Source organism: Plecotus auritus, assembly GCF_963455305.1.
Source record: "Plecotus auritus genome assembly, chromosome: 9".
NCBI classification, from domain to species: domain Eukaryota; kingdom Metazoa; phylum Chordata; class Mammalia; order Chiroptera; family Vespertilionidae; genus Plecotus; species Plecotus auritus.
In genome coordinates this window covers 146,938,545-146,952,453 of record NC_137783.1, presented here as the reverse complement: position 1 = coordinate 146,952,453, position 13,909 = coordinate 146,938,545, and positions in this window count along the sequence as shown.

The following is a 13,909-nucleotide window of genomic DNA, read 5'->3' as shown; positions in this document are numbered from 1 at the left end:
CGGCCACTTCCAGCAACAGCAGTTACCCACTTGGTCTGAGTGAGAAGATGCCAACTCCAGCCTCAGATGGTCCAGGGCCCGTCTCCTCCACTGGGGACCTTATGGACACGCCTCATTCGTCACCTGTTAGTCTTGTCATATCTCACCCCGAAGGGACTCTCATGTCAGCTAAAGGCCTGTTTGTCCCTGTGGACACTCAACCCGCCGGAGTCCACGCTCAGATTTGTGGTTTTAAAAAACAAAACCTCAGGCTAAAGAAGGTCACCTCTCCTGTCGTCCGAGGAGCAAACGCCTACCTGTTTCCAGTGGCACCAGCCGACTCCCCGGGGGTGGCAGACGGGCAGCCGGAGCTGACTGTTTCGCGTGGCCATTGCGGCCATGCTCCTATGGAAGAGCCAAGGGCGAAGGGCGAAGGGCGAAGGGCGAAGGGCGAAGGGCGAAGGGCGCTGTTCTTGCCCCGTTTGCATGCCTATAGCTATTGGGTGTCACAGAGATGGGAGATTGCACATTTATCACAATTTCCCTGCAGATGGCAGCAAAGTGTCTTAAGAGGTTTCACATGTTTTGTTCTGCTTTTGCTCATCAAAGCCAACAACAGACATAAGGTCGGTCGTCTAAAAGCATTTCTGCTTCTGAACAAGAAACTGCTTTTCTAACCGATCTGCTGGTAGGTGAGGATTTCACAAATAATGTTAAAACCCCACTGTGGTGAGTGCCCAGCTACTTTAGCGGTTCAGGTGGCTTCTCGCCGTCTGCTGTTCACTGGCTGCACTCAAGGCGCTGCTGACGGCCCCACGCGAACCTACAACTTTCATTGTTGTAACTCTCCATCGCTCCACACATGCACACATAACCCACAACGTAAATTATATGCACATAAATCAGAAATTCCCCCCTTCAATGACCTGGTAATCACATAATAGCAGTTGCTCATTGTTACAGATATCCTGTTAGTAAGAATATTAACACCTAATATTTAGCAGCTAGTTAACTATATACTTTGTACGTTACATACATGTAGGTTCTAACATAAAATACTAATTATTTTTTTTGCTTGACTATTATGAGTTTTAAAATTAATTTCAGAATCAGAACACAGAGAAGAAAATGAATACTTTTTTTTGTTTGTTTTTGAGAATGGGGGCAGCAAAGACTGCTGGACTAGGATGGGAATTTACCATCAATATTTATGCTGCACATGAACTGGTTAATTTTGAGAAAAAGTGGAAGAGAAAATAAACACATTAAACTGGATGTAGCCAGGTACATGGCTATATAATTTGAATATTTAAGAATCTGAATATTAATAACACTCTAGTTGAAATTTGTCTGTTTTATATAACAAATTTAACTACCGTAAAATTTAATCAAATTTAACTACCATCCACATAGGTAGAAAATTTTCAGAAATTATTTATTCATAAATTCTTACTAATGATCAAAACCCCCAAATTAATGTACCTTCGTTATTTCTGTGCTTTATCTATGTGGCAAATTCTTCGGGGATGAAAAATAAACTGAAGAATGAAAATGTGAGCAAAAATTGGCAGCATATATCACATATTACTAATAAAAAGAAGGCAAATGTACTCTAATAATAGTGTTAAAAAGTCAAAGTTGAATTTGAGAATGTTCATTGAGAGAGCTGCAGGTAACAAAGATGCTGTGTAGAGGAGAAACCACATTGGAACACGTGCTTTGCACACTCAGCTTTTGGCAAGGCCACATGTAAGGGGAGGATTTATCCAAAGAACCATGAGTACAATGATGAGACTTGTCTTCCTTTGGTGGAGAGTATACAAAATTGGATTACATAATGGCACATCAATTTACAGATAATATTACACATTTTAAGGCATGAAATGTAAAATCAAATAAAGTTATAGCAGATGCAATGAATGACCTGCTTTTGAAAAAGATAAGAAATGCAAATATTATTATTATTATTATTTTAATATATATTTATTGATTTTTTACAGAGAGGAAAGGAGAGGGAAAGAGAGTTAGAAACATCAATGAAAGAGAAACATTGATCAGCTGCCTCTTGCACACCTCCTACTGGGGATGTGCCCACAACCAAGGTACATGCCCTTGACCGGAATCGAACCTGGGACCTTTCAGTCTGCAGGCCGACGCTCTATCCACTGAGCCAAACCGGTTAGGGTGCAAATATTATTTCATTATTTTAGATACAACTCCTGGCATCAGCCACTTGGAAGTTATTAGATTTGTGGATTTCCAAAAAAGTAAACATTTTGGATGAGACCATTTGGACAAAAGGGTTGTCCAGTAGACGGCAAAACAAAAGAAAGGGTATGTGTATGTTCAGAAGACTACTTACAAAAACGGAATCTAAAGAAAAACTGGATAGAGCGATGCCGGAAGTAAGTGTAGAGAACATAATGGACTGCCACAGATCCTCAAAAACAAAAACAAAAAAACCTCGAGGGCATTCTATATTTTTTGTTGTGCACCCTCTTTACGTTCGGTATTGAACCATGCAGCAAACATCTATTTTGCCAGCACTGAATTTTTTATATCAGCTAAGAAATTATAGAACAACTCTTTTTGCTTTAACCAAGTGGGGGAGTATATTGAAAGTGCATTTATGGACCATAAAATTTAAGATCATGGTTGAATCTGAGATGGGAAAATTGAGTAGCTGCCATCTTGCTACTGAAACGTCATGAGCGGGAGTCTGCCGTGCCTGTTGATGATGTGAACACAAACACAGGCTCTAAAAGACAAGCCAAGGGCATGCATGCCTTTGAAACACGCTCTTTAAGAAGCACTGCTCAGCGGGCCAGGGAACCCAGCATGCGGGTGAGCCCTCCCTCTTCTTAGGGCGAGGTCTCCCTCCAGAATCCCAGCTGCACCTGGGAAGCAGGGCCAGCCCTTTTCGCCCTTCCCACCAGCCTCCAGGTAAGTCCTTCACCTGTAAATCCTTGCTATGAGACATCTCTTCAGCTAGTCTTCCGTTGGTCATTCAGATTAGTTGCTCTATTTTTTTGCTTGTAATTCCAGGTTGTACCTAAGAGGTGATAAGTGTAGCTTGCACCTACTCCACTGCCATCTTTGATCTCTTCATTTGATTTCTGAGTTTTAGTTTTTTATCTGTAAATTAAGGATATTTGGGCAAGATCATCTCTGGGGTCCCCTCTACCTCTAAAATGCTCCATTTTACTGTTTTAAGATGAGGAAATGCTGGCAGTGGCATGAAGGGCACCGGGTGTTAGACTGGTGTGGTCAGGCCAGACCTGGGTTCAGCAGCTTCAGTACTTGAGTTCTGGCTAGGGAAGAATTCAGAGCCAAGACTCCAACTGTAAGAGAACATTTATTTATAAAATCACAGAGGTGGAATAAGTAACTCAAAGAGGGAATGGACTGAGGAAACAAGTTATAAAGGCAAAGGAAGGGCCCTTGGAGCTTAAAAGTGAGGAAGGTAAAGGTGGCACACCAGGGGGGATGGGGAGAGGTAGGAGGAAGGGGAAAAAGAAAGAAAGAAAAAAAATGCACTGCTCAGGACTAATTTGGAATGAAGGTAAAATTAGTGTGATAAGCAAAATTAGATGGGAACCAGAAGTCAGTGTATATTATTCCCTTAACAGCCTGTAATGGGCTAAAGAAATCTTTCAAGAAAAATTAATTTATGAGGAGAAACCAAGATGGCGGCATAGGTAAACACCTAAACTGCTGCCTCGAATAACAGACGGGAGTGGCAAGAAATATTCAAAGTGATGAACAGCAAGAACCTACAACCAAGATTACTCTACCCAGCAAAGCTATCATTCAGAATTGAAGGTCAAATAAAGAGCTTCACAGATAAGAAAAAGCTAAAGGAGTTCATCACCGCCAAACCAGTATTATATGAAATGCTGAAAGGTATTCTTTAAGAAGAGGAAGAAGAAGAAAAAGGTAAAGATAAAAATTATGAACAACAAATACATGTCTATCAACAAGTGAATCTAAAAATCAAGTGAATAAAAAATCTGATGAACAGAATAATCTGGTGAATACAATAGAATCAGGGGCATAGAAAGGGAGTGGACTGACAATTCTCTGGGGGAAAGAGGTGTGGGGGGTGCGGGAAGAGACTGGACAAAAATTGTACACCTATGGATGAGGACAGTGGGGGGAAGGTAAGGGCAGAGGGTGGGGTGAAAACCGGGTGGAGGGGAGCTATGGGGAAAAAAAGAGGAACAACTGTAATAATCTGAACAATAAAGATTTATTAAATTTAAAAAAAAAAAGAAAAAAGAAAAATGAGTTTACAACCACTACAAAAGGATGTTATTGCTAATAAACATGTCACAGTTACTTGACATTGACCCCAACTCTTCCAACGTGAAAATACCAGCGAAGGGAGGGAGATTCGTTTCAAACGTTATTTCCACAGACAATCCACCTACCCAAATTCTATTTCTATTTCTTCTCTATTCTCTGTAAAGGAAAAGTTTACATTGCTGAAAGACAGCACGGCCTTTCCAGCGCCCTAGATCAGTATTTCCCGTTTCCACGTGTGAACGGAGCACCTAGGGATCTCATGAAAATGCAAATTCTGACTCAGTCACTGGGAGGTGAGGGCTGAGATTGTGCCTTCCTCCCAAGCTCTGGGGGTCCTTGGAGAGCACGTTTCTAGAGAGCTCCTTACTATCAAAATGGGTAAAAATGTACCATTGAGCCTTCTTACGAAGGTGGCGCCAGAAGCTAAGAAGGAAGCCCTGCCCTGCCCAACGCCAAAGCCAAAGCAAAGGCTTTGAAGGCAAAGAAGGCGGTGCTGAAAGGCGTCCACAGCCACTCAAAAAAGATCCGCACGTCACCCACCTTCCGAGGCCAACGACACTGAGGCTCAGACGGCCGCCTAAATATTCCCGAAGAGCGCACCCAGGAGAAACAAGCCTGCCCACTGCGCCAGCATCAAATTCCCCCTGACCACCGAGTCCGCCGTGGAGAAGAGAGGAGACAGCAATACACTTACTGTGTTCACAGTGGATGTCAAGGCCAAGGAGCACCAGGTCCAACAGGCTGTGAGGAAGCTCTATGACACTGAGGTGGCCGAGTCAACACCCTGATCAGCCTGATGGAGCGAAGAAGGCATATGTTTGACTGGCTCCTGACTAAAATTGACACCATCTACACTGAGTCCAGCTGCCTAATTCTGCGTATAAAAATTTTACACTGGACAAAAGAAGTACAATGGAAATTGAAGAGTGTTACGCCTCATTCATCATTGTTTAAAGAACTAAAACCTAAAGTTGTCTTTGTACAATCTAGTATTCTCTCACCAAAATTTTGCAACACTTTTATGACAATAATTTACCAGATCCATTTTCAAACAATTTTGAAACTTTCAAGGTACAATTAATCCGACGAATACCATGGTCGGTGAAAATGTGGCCTCTCAAAATTAAATGTGTTAAAACCAATGCAAAGTCCACAATACCATAAGAGAGATGACCAATCTGGTGACCCTTTCTGCAACATATGAGCTATAAAAAATAAAAAAAAGTAAGTCTTAAAACTATCAAAAGAGTCATTTCTACCAAGAAAAGACGTGTATCTATCTTACAACAAATTATTAGATCCAAGTGACTTAAGTTTCTAATATTATAATTAAACGTTTGAATTTTCCATTATTTTTAATCAATCATTTATTTGTATAATTTATATACAATTACTTTGTTTCCTAGTGTTTGTTATTATTGAGAAATAAGTAATATAACTTTTGTGTTAACTTGAGGAAGGGGTAGCTTTTTCAAATTTGTATAAAATGCCACATGGGCTGGGGGTAGCCTTGGTTTGGGTAGTGTACTTAATAAAGGATAAAATGACCTGTGGAAACTATTTGCCTGTTTTCAGGGGTCTGATAGCCTGAAGTTCCTACCTTGTGTGATTAGAAGGATCAAAGTACAATGTGACCCCAAATAGATGGTTATGAGGATACCCACGGTGCTAAGGAAAACAGGATTCTTGGCCATGGTTCTCTCCCGAGACACCCAGGAACAACCACCAAGACCTCATGGGAAAATAGAAATGATGGGTCTGCATGGCATAGAACCCTAGAACCGAAAGCTTGTCCAGGGCCATGGCAGCGCCAACGATCAAGTCCTGCATTTCTTCTCAGCAGTCCACCTCTAGCCACTCAAGTGGCTCATCCTTTCCCCTCTTCCTCTTCCCCTCTGTTCCCGCCTTCGCTGTTTCCTCTGGGTCGATCCAGAGAGAATTCGCCCTGGCTGGATAACTCTGTTGGTTGGAGCATCGTCCTGATACACCAAGGTTGTGAGTTCGATCCCTGGTCAGGGCCCATGCAAGACTCAACCAATGAAAGCATAAACCAGTGCAGCAGCAGGTCAATGTTTCTCTCTCTCTCTCTCTCTCTGGACTGATGTGGTCACTGATGGTCCTGCTGGACCAACTCCTCACTGGACCCCAGACTTGTGCTTAGAGGACCCCCTTGGGGCAGCCCCTCTAAGCAGGGGGCAGCGGGCAGGAACCCCTTACTTTCAGAATGGGGGCTTTATGGACTGAGGTGTAGTGAACCTTTTGAAAATAGTCCTTTTCTTTTAAAACACACCCTTGATGGAAATTTTCTTTCTAAACAGCATTTACTTTCCTGGGTATAAAAATAACACCTGTTTGTTTTTACAAAATATAGTCAAAGATAAAGAAAAAACCAAAACGATCACTGTTCATTTTAACGTATTTTCTTCCGTTAAACATGTATGTGTGTGCATACTCACACGCATAGATAAAACATATATATAAGATTTGGGATTATACAACATTTATTTTTCCATTTATGTTGTGAGACTTTTTCCTAGGTCATTTAAAAAAAAAAATCTCCCGAAACTCCCTTGCTAATGCTTCCCCCACCCCTCCCCACCCCATCCAACAGGAGGCGGGCCATTATCAGCTGCTTCACTACTGTAGGACAGATGTGCATTTTAAACAGACTTCAGCGATATGCAAATGTTGGGGGGGGTGGTGCTGTGTGCTGAGCTTCAGGGCTCTCACCCCAAGGCTGGTCTGAAGCCAGATACCTGGCTCTGTCTCCAGGTCGCCTCTGGCAGCCCCGGCTCCATCTGCAGGAACAAAAGCTCCCGGAGCTGGGACACCAGCCCGGGGATTTGTTGCACATGTTTATGGGAAGGAGCTGGGGGTAAAGGGTTACAGGATTAGAGAGCTAAGCTGAAGGCCGCACCTGCAGGCAGTCCTGCACGCTGAATTTACAGCGGGAGCCCGGGCGTCGTATAAATGAGTAATGCTTCCTGAAGCTCTTCTCCAAGCGAGCTGCACAAATTGGCAGGGGCCCTTCGGTGTGCTGTCGATGCGTGTGGAATTCCAATAATCTGATGCCGAGATGCAATGACAATGGGAAGCAAGGCATTACCTTGAGAGATGATGGCAGAGCCGGCGGCTGCAACCAGTATTCATGGAAAGTGCGGCCTAACCACCTTCTCCCTGAAATCTCTCTCATGCCTCGCTGCTGTCATCCTGATCAAGGGCATTAAATTAAAAAGTAATGGAGCTGCTAATTCTGTGTGTGTGTGTGTGTGTGTGTGTGTGTGTGTGTGCGTGTTTCCACTAGTCCAGGCAGTGAGGAATGGGGAAAGTGAAATAAAAACCTTGACTGAAACTGATATGTCTCTTTAAAAAAAAGGATGCTGGCATTAGACACAGCTCAGGAGAGCACATTTGAATATCGGGTGGCTTTGCAACGTGTAGCATCACTTGCTTCTTCTCCTTTGAAATGTGTCTTTGTTGGCTGCACCCGGGACCATTTGCCCAGGTATCATAGCTGGGAGGAGTCCGTCAGTAATAGCAGGAGATCTGGGGAGCGGGGTCCTCTTATCATTCCCATCACAAGGCCTTTTGCTTGTGCTGGCTGTCATTTCCATGAGGGGAACAGATGGGCAGATTCAGACTTTCCTTGTCCTAGGATAGTGCTCACACTGTCTCTGGTTGGTAGAGTGTTTAGCTTTTCTGAAGCACTTTATAAAGAACTAGAGGCCTGGTGCACGGGGAGGGGGGGGGAGGAGGGTGTTCCCCTCAGCCCAGCCTGCACCCTCTCCAATATGGGACCCTTTGAGGGATGTCCAACTGCTCATTTAGGCCCGATCCCACTGGGACATCCCTCTCACAATCCAGGACTGCTGGCTCCCAACCGCTCACCTGCCTGCCTGCCTGATTGCCCCTAACTGCTTTTGTCTTCCAGCCTGATCACCCCCTAACCACTTCCCTGCCAGCCTAATCAACGCCTAACTGCTCCCCTGCCGGCCCGATTGCCCCTAACTGCCCTCCCCTGCAGGCCTGGTCACCGCCAACTGCCCTCCCCTGCTGGCCCCGTCACCTCTAACTGCCCTCACTTGACAACCTGTCCGCCCCTAACTGCCCTCCCCTGCAGGCCTGTGTCCCCCACAACTGCCCTCCCTTGCAGGCCTGGTCCCCCCCAACTGCCCTCCCCTGCAGGCCTGGGTCCCCCACAACTACCCTCCCCTACTGGCCTGATTGCCCACAACTGCCCTCCCCTGCCGGCCATCTTGTGGCAGCCATCTGTGTCCACATGTCTTTGACCATATGGGGGTGGCCATCTTGTGTGTTGGAGTGATGGTCAATTTGCATATTACTCTTTTATTAGATAGGATATGCCTTGTTAGCCACAGCATAGCATTCTGGAGAGCCCTGGGCAGGGACTGTGGGCTGCTGGTCATGATTGCAGGTTTGCTATTGTGGCTTCTTTCTTGGGATTCCCTTTTCTGCATCTAGGAAAGGGAAATGTTGGTCTTGCCCTCGAGGTCCCAATTCCCTGATTCTATGATCTCATGTGATAATGTATACGAATAGTAGCATTGACTGAATTCCCAAGCATCTTGATGCCACATTTCCTGTAAAAATCACACACCTTTAAGGTGAGTTTGGCAAATTTAACATTTTGACTTGTTCTTAATCTAGGGATTTCGTTCTCAGAGTGTGAACATGTAAGTAATAATTGCCACCATTTACATAGCACTTACTATGTGGCACGTGCTGTTCTAATGCGTTATTTACTTTCACAATAACCCCATGAAGCAGGTAGGTAGAAATGATTCCAATTTTACAACTTTAAGAAATGATTTCAAATGTATTTTGTTTCTGCTACCAAAATACATTAGAAAGACGGTCAAAAAGGGATAATGAATAAATAAAAATTCATCAATAATACATCCCCAAATCCAGCCTTTCTCCTGCATTCATGAATTTAGGGTCAAACAAAGACATTAAGCCAATGTCCAAAGGGCAAAGATAAATTCAGCAGCGGTATTTGTTTATTTTCATGAAAACTATCCAGGAATGTGGTCATGGGTCCATACAGGTCTCTGGCTGCAGAGTTAGTACTACACTAGCCAACATTTAGACCACAATTCCTTCCTCTCTAGCAATTGCTTCCTTTGCAGCTATTGGACCTGAGGCCAAGCCATCGGTGTGTTGGGGAACCTGGGTGCACTTACAGTGGGTCTCTATTATCAGTTACAGTTGGGTCTATATTATCAACACCTGCCACCAGCAGCGTCCTGCCATTACTGTAGCATCTCATTCTGGATGTGCCAGGATAAGGAAATAACGAGGAAGCACTAGAAGAAAATTTATTGGTTCTTTGCTACTTGCTCTTTCTGGGAATGAGAATTCAACCAAAACATCTATTTCAGGTCAAGGTCAGGAATTCCCCATAGAACAAAAAAAGAGAATATCATTTATAAACCAGAATAGCCACACAGAATAAGCCAGAGTTATGCCTATTCCAAGAAAATGAAATCATATTTCATTAGTCCCTCCCTCATTCCCTCCTTCATGCATTCCCTCCCTCACTCTGCCCTCCGCCAAACAAGGTAAACTATACTTCTTAGTATCCAAAACTATTTTTTAAAATATATTTTATTGATTTTTTACAGAGAGGGAGAGAGAGTCAGAAACATCGATGAGAGAGAAACATCAATCAGCTGCCTCCTGCACACCCCCTACCTGGGATGCGCCCGCAACCAAGGTACATGCCCTTGACCAGAATCGAACCCGGGACCCCTGAGTCCGCAGGCCGACGCTCTATCCACTGAGCCAAACCAGCCAGGGCCCAAAACTATTTTTAAAGACAGGAGTGCATAGCACATGGGATCTCCCCTCTGGCCTTTATTGCCACCATCTTGAGTTACCACTAAAGCATGATGGTCCAGAAGAGGTGCCAGGGGCATCCACTCATTTGTGCCTCCTTCATTCACATTAGGGAATGAGGTCCTTGGCCTTCCAAGTCTAGACCTAGGATCCTATCTGTGTCCTAGAGGCGATGGGATAGGGGGATGGGGGTGACTCATACTAACCAAACTCATGCAAGATTAAGCTAAAATACACAATGTAATTTTGACATTTGAAAATAAAATTATCTGGGGCACTGGACACTCTTAGGGCCAACTCTCCCTGTAGGAAAACCACCGGGAGCAAGCCCTCACAGAAGCTTGTGGAGTGAGCAGCGAAGGCTGTGGAGAAGGCTGTTGAGTGAGTCCGAATAAAGACAAGAGGCTTAGAAAGTATCTCTGAGCTGGTGATTGAATGCCATGTCAGGCACCGTTCAAATTGCTTTACGTACATCATTAATTTGGTCCCCATAACAACCTGTAATATTCTGTTATTATCTCCCATGTCATATAGCTGTTGTGTATTGTGATTATGTATTGTGTATTGTGTATGGTCAAAAGGCACAGGAATCTATTCCAATATATATTTCTAGTCCTGTCCAACAAGAGACCATGTTCCGTTTTTTAAAATAAGCTTTTTTGAGGCATAATTTACATATGATCAAATGCACCAATTTTAAGTGTTCAGTTCAACACGTTAACAAATGTACACTCATGTAACTATGCCCACAATCATGAAATGGAACATTTACATCGTCCCCAAAGGCTCCCTTATGCCATTCTGAGGTGAATCTATACTCCCTGCCCACGGTCCACCCCTGCCCACCTGCCCCACACCCCAGCTCCTGGCAACTGCTGATTTGTTTTGATTTTGTCACTGTAAGTTTCCCTTTTTTAGAACTTTGTGTGAGTGGAAGTCTTTTGTATCTGGCTTTTTTCACGCAGTGCAATGCTTTCGAGATCCATTCATGTTGCATGTATCAGTGGGTGTATTTTTTTTTCTTTTTATTGCTGAGGAGTCTTTCATTTGCATATCTTCTTCAGTGCCAAGTGTCTATTCAGATCTTTTATGCCTTTTAGTTGAGTGGTCTTCTGTTGTTGAGCTGTAAGAGTTATTTATATATTCAGGATACAAGTCCTTTATCAGATACATGCTTTGCAAATATTTTCTTCCAGTCTATACCTTGCTTTTTCATTTTCTTTTTAAAAAAAATATATTTATATTGGTTTCAGAGAGAAAGGGAGAGGGAGAGAGAGATAGAAACATCAATGATGAGAGAGAATCATTGATAGGCTGCTTCCTGCACACCCCACACTGGGGATCGAGCCTGCAACCTGGGCATGGGCCCTGACCGGGGAAACAAACCCTGACCTCCTGGTTCATAGGTCGATGCTCAACCACTGGGCTACGCTGGCTGGGCTGCTTTTTCATTTTCTTAATGGTTTATTTGAAAGACAAAATTTTAAAATTTTGATAAAGTGCATTTTATCAATTAAAAAAGTGTGATTCATGCTGTTTACATTGCATCTAAGAAATTATTGCCTAGCTCAAGATTGCAAGGTTTTCTCTTATGTTTCCTTATAGAAATTTTATATGTGTTAACCTAAAAATAAAAGGCCAAAGTGAGAAGCAATGATTATTAATTTGAGATTAAAAAAAATAGCAATTCAGGAAGCACTGCTTCATTAAGGCAGAAACCCAAATAGTGTTCCAAGTAGGAGACAAAGGCAAGGGGTGTTTATGAGAACAGGAAAGGGAACACTTACATCAATAGGAGGAAGGCATTTCTATTGGTCAGATAAGCTACGTAGTGATGTTAATTCTAAACAGTGTTTTAAATTTTCAGTCCAGTACTCATCAGTCCTATACTCATAATATTTGCTATTTACATCTGTATCTATCTCTATCCTATCTTCTCTATCTCTATCATCTATATCTATATCTATATCTATATCTATATCTATATCTATATCTATATCTATATCGCTTAATCCCTTCACCTTCTTTCGTCTAGTCCCCCAACTCCCTTCCCCTCTGACAGCTGTCAGTCTGTTCCATCTTTTAAAATGCTAATCAGAGTAGTATATCACTCTCCTGCTTAAAAGATTCCAAATGCTTGCCATTCCGCTCGGAATAAAATCTGAGCTCATCTCCAGACCTACAAGATCCTGCATGATCTGGCCTCCTGATGGCTTGTCTTCTCCAGCTCCTCTGGGACATCTGGGAGTTCTGTGAACTCCCCAAGTCGCTCTTGGCTTATGACCTCTGTACTTGCCCTCTTGTTTCCAAATGTTTACATGGCTGAATGCTTCATGTCATCTGGACCTAGCTCAAAGTCGCTTGCTCACCAAGGCCTTCCCTGACTACCCCCCAATTCTAGAATGAAAACATCACTCTGTATCTTAATTCATTTATCATTAAAATAAACATGTCCATTTCTTTATGTACTCATTTATTTTCTGCTTCCTCCCACGAGAATATAAGGGCCATAGTAACTGGAATCATGCCTGTCTTGCTCACCAAGGTGTCTCTATTGCCATAAACGGTGCCTGGCACGTAGAAGATGCTCAACACATATTTATGGCATCACGAATGCCAAGAACTGATCTTGTTGCTTTACATAGATTACCCATAATGTTTTGCAAGAATATGCTAATGTATGTATTATTATCTGCATTTTACAGATGAGAAGACTGACTAGAACTAGACCCAAGCCCATTTGTCTCTAAAAACTGCTCTTCTACATTACACCCCCTCTCATTTTATCAGGTATCATTAAGTGCAATGAAAAGATTCCAGGTTGGCAAATGCTTTGGACATTTTACTTTCATTGGTTATATTAGGATTTGAATTCTGTGCAAATGAGGAGACTGGGGTCTGCTTAAAGACACCCCTAACTAGTGGCCAAATCAGATTTCCATGTCCATTTTAATGTTCTTTCTATGATATTACAATGCCTTCATACCTACTGCATATGAAGGGGGCATTTGCCTTGAGCTACTCATTAAGTAATGAGAGTGAATGGGGCGGGGTAGGAAGACTGGGGTCCCCAGAGGCTGCTGCCAGGGCTTTCTTAGGCTCACCACAAAGCCATCCTCAAGGTGGCCATCAAATCGGATAATTCAGTGAGCTCAGTTCAAAAGCTTTACAATATGACAATGGAAATTGACTTGATTTAGCTTCAAAGATTCTATTAACTCAGAGAAATGATGATTTTCTGGGAGAATTTATACACAGCCACTGGTAGAGAACGGAAATGACTTTGGCGCTTTGAAACATCTTTTAACTCAACTCTTAGATCTAGGTATAAGACATAAAATATTATAGCTTCGATTCCTGGCCCTCTGATACGCACATTTCAGAGCCAGATGATTACATCTTGATCCTAATTACAAAGGAAATGCAGAACTGGCAGTAAGCTCATTTTATAAGGTTTCGAAATAACCTGCTTCAGACATTGGCACGCAGTGAATCCTCCTAAACACTCTATGTGCATGTGTATCTGGTGTGTGTGTGTGGGGGGGGGGGAATTACTTGCTTGAGACACATGACCTTCACTTCCAAGGTCAAAGTGCATTGAAATTATGAGAAATGAATAGTAGTATATTACTGAATTCAAAAGTATATTTTCTCTCTCTTTATCTCCTTGTTCTTCTCCTAATTGAAATGAAAACCCAAAACAAGAGAAAGTCCAGCCCTGGCCAGTATGACTCAGTTGGTTGAGCATCGTCCCATGTACTGAGAA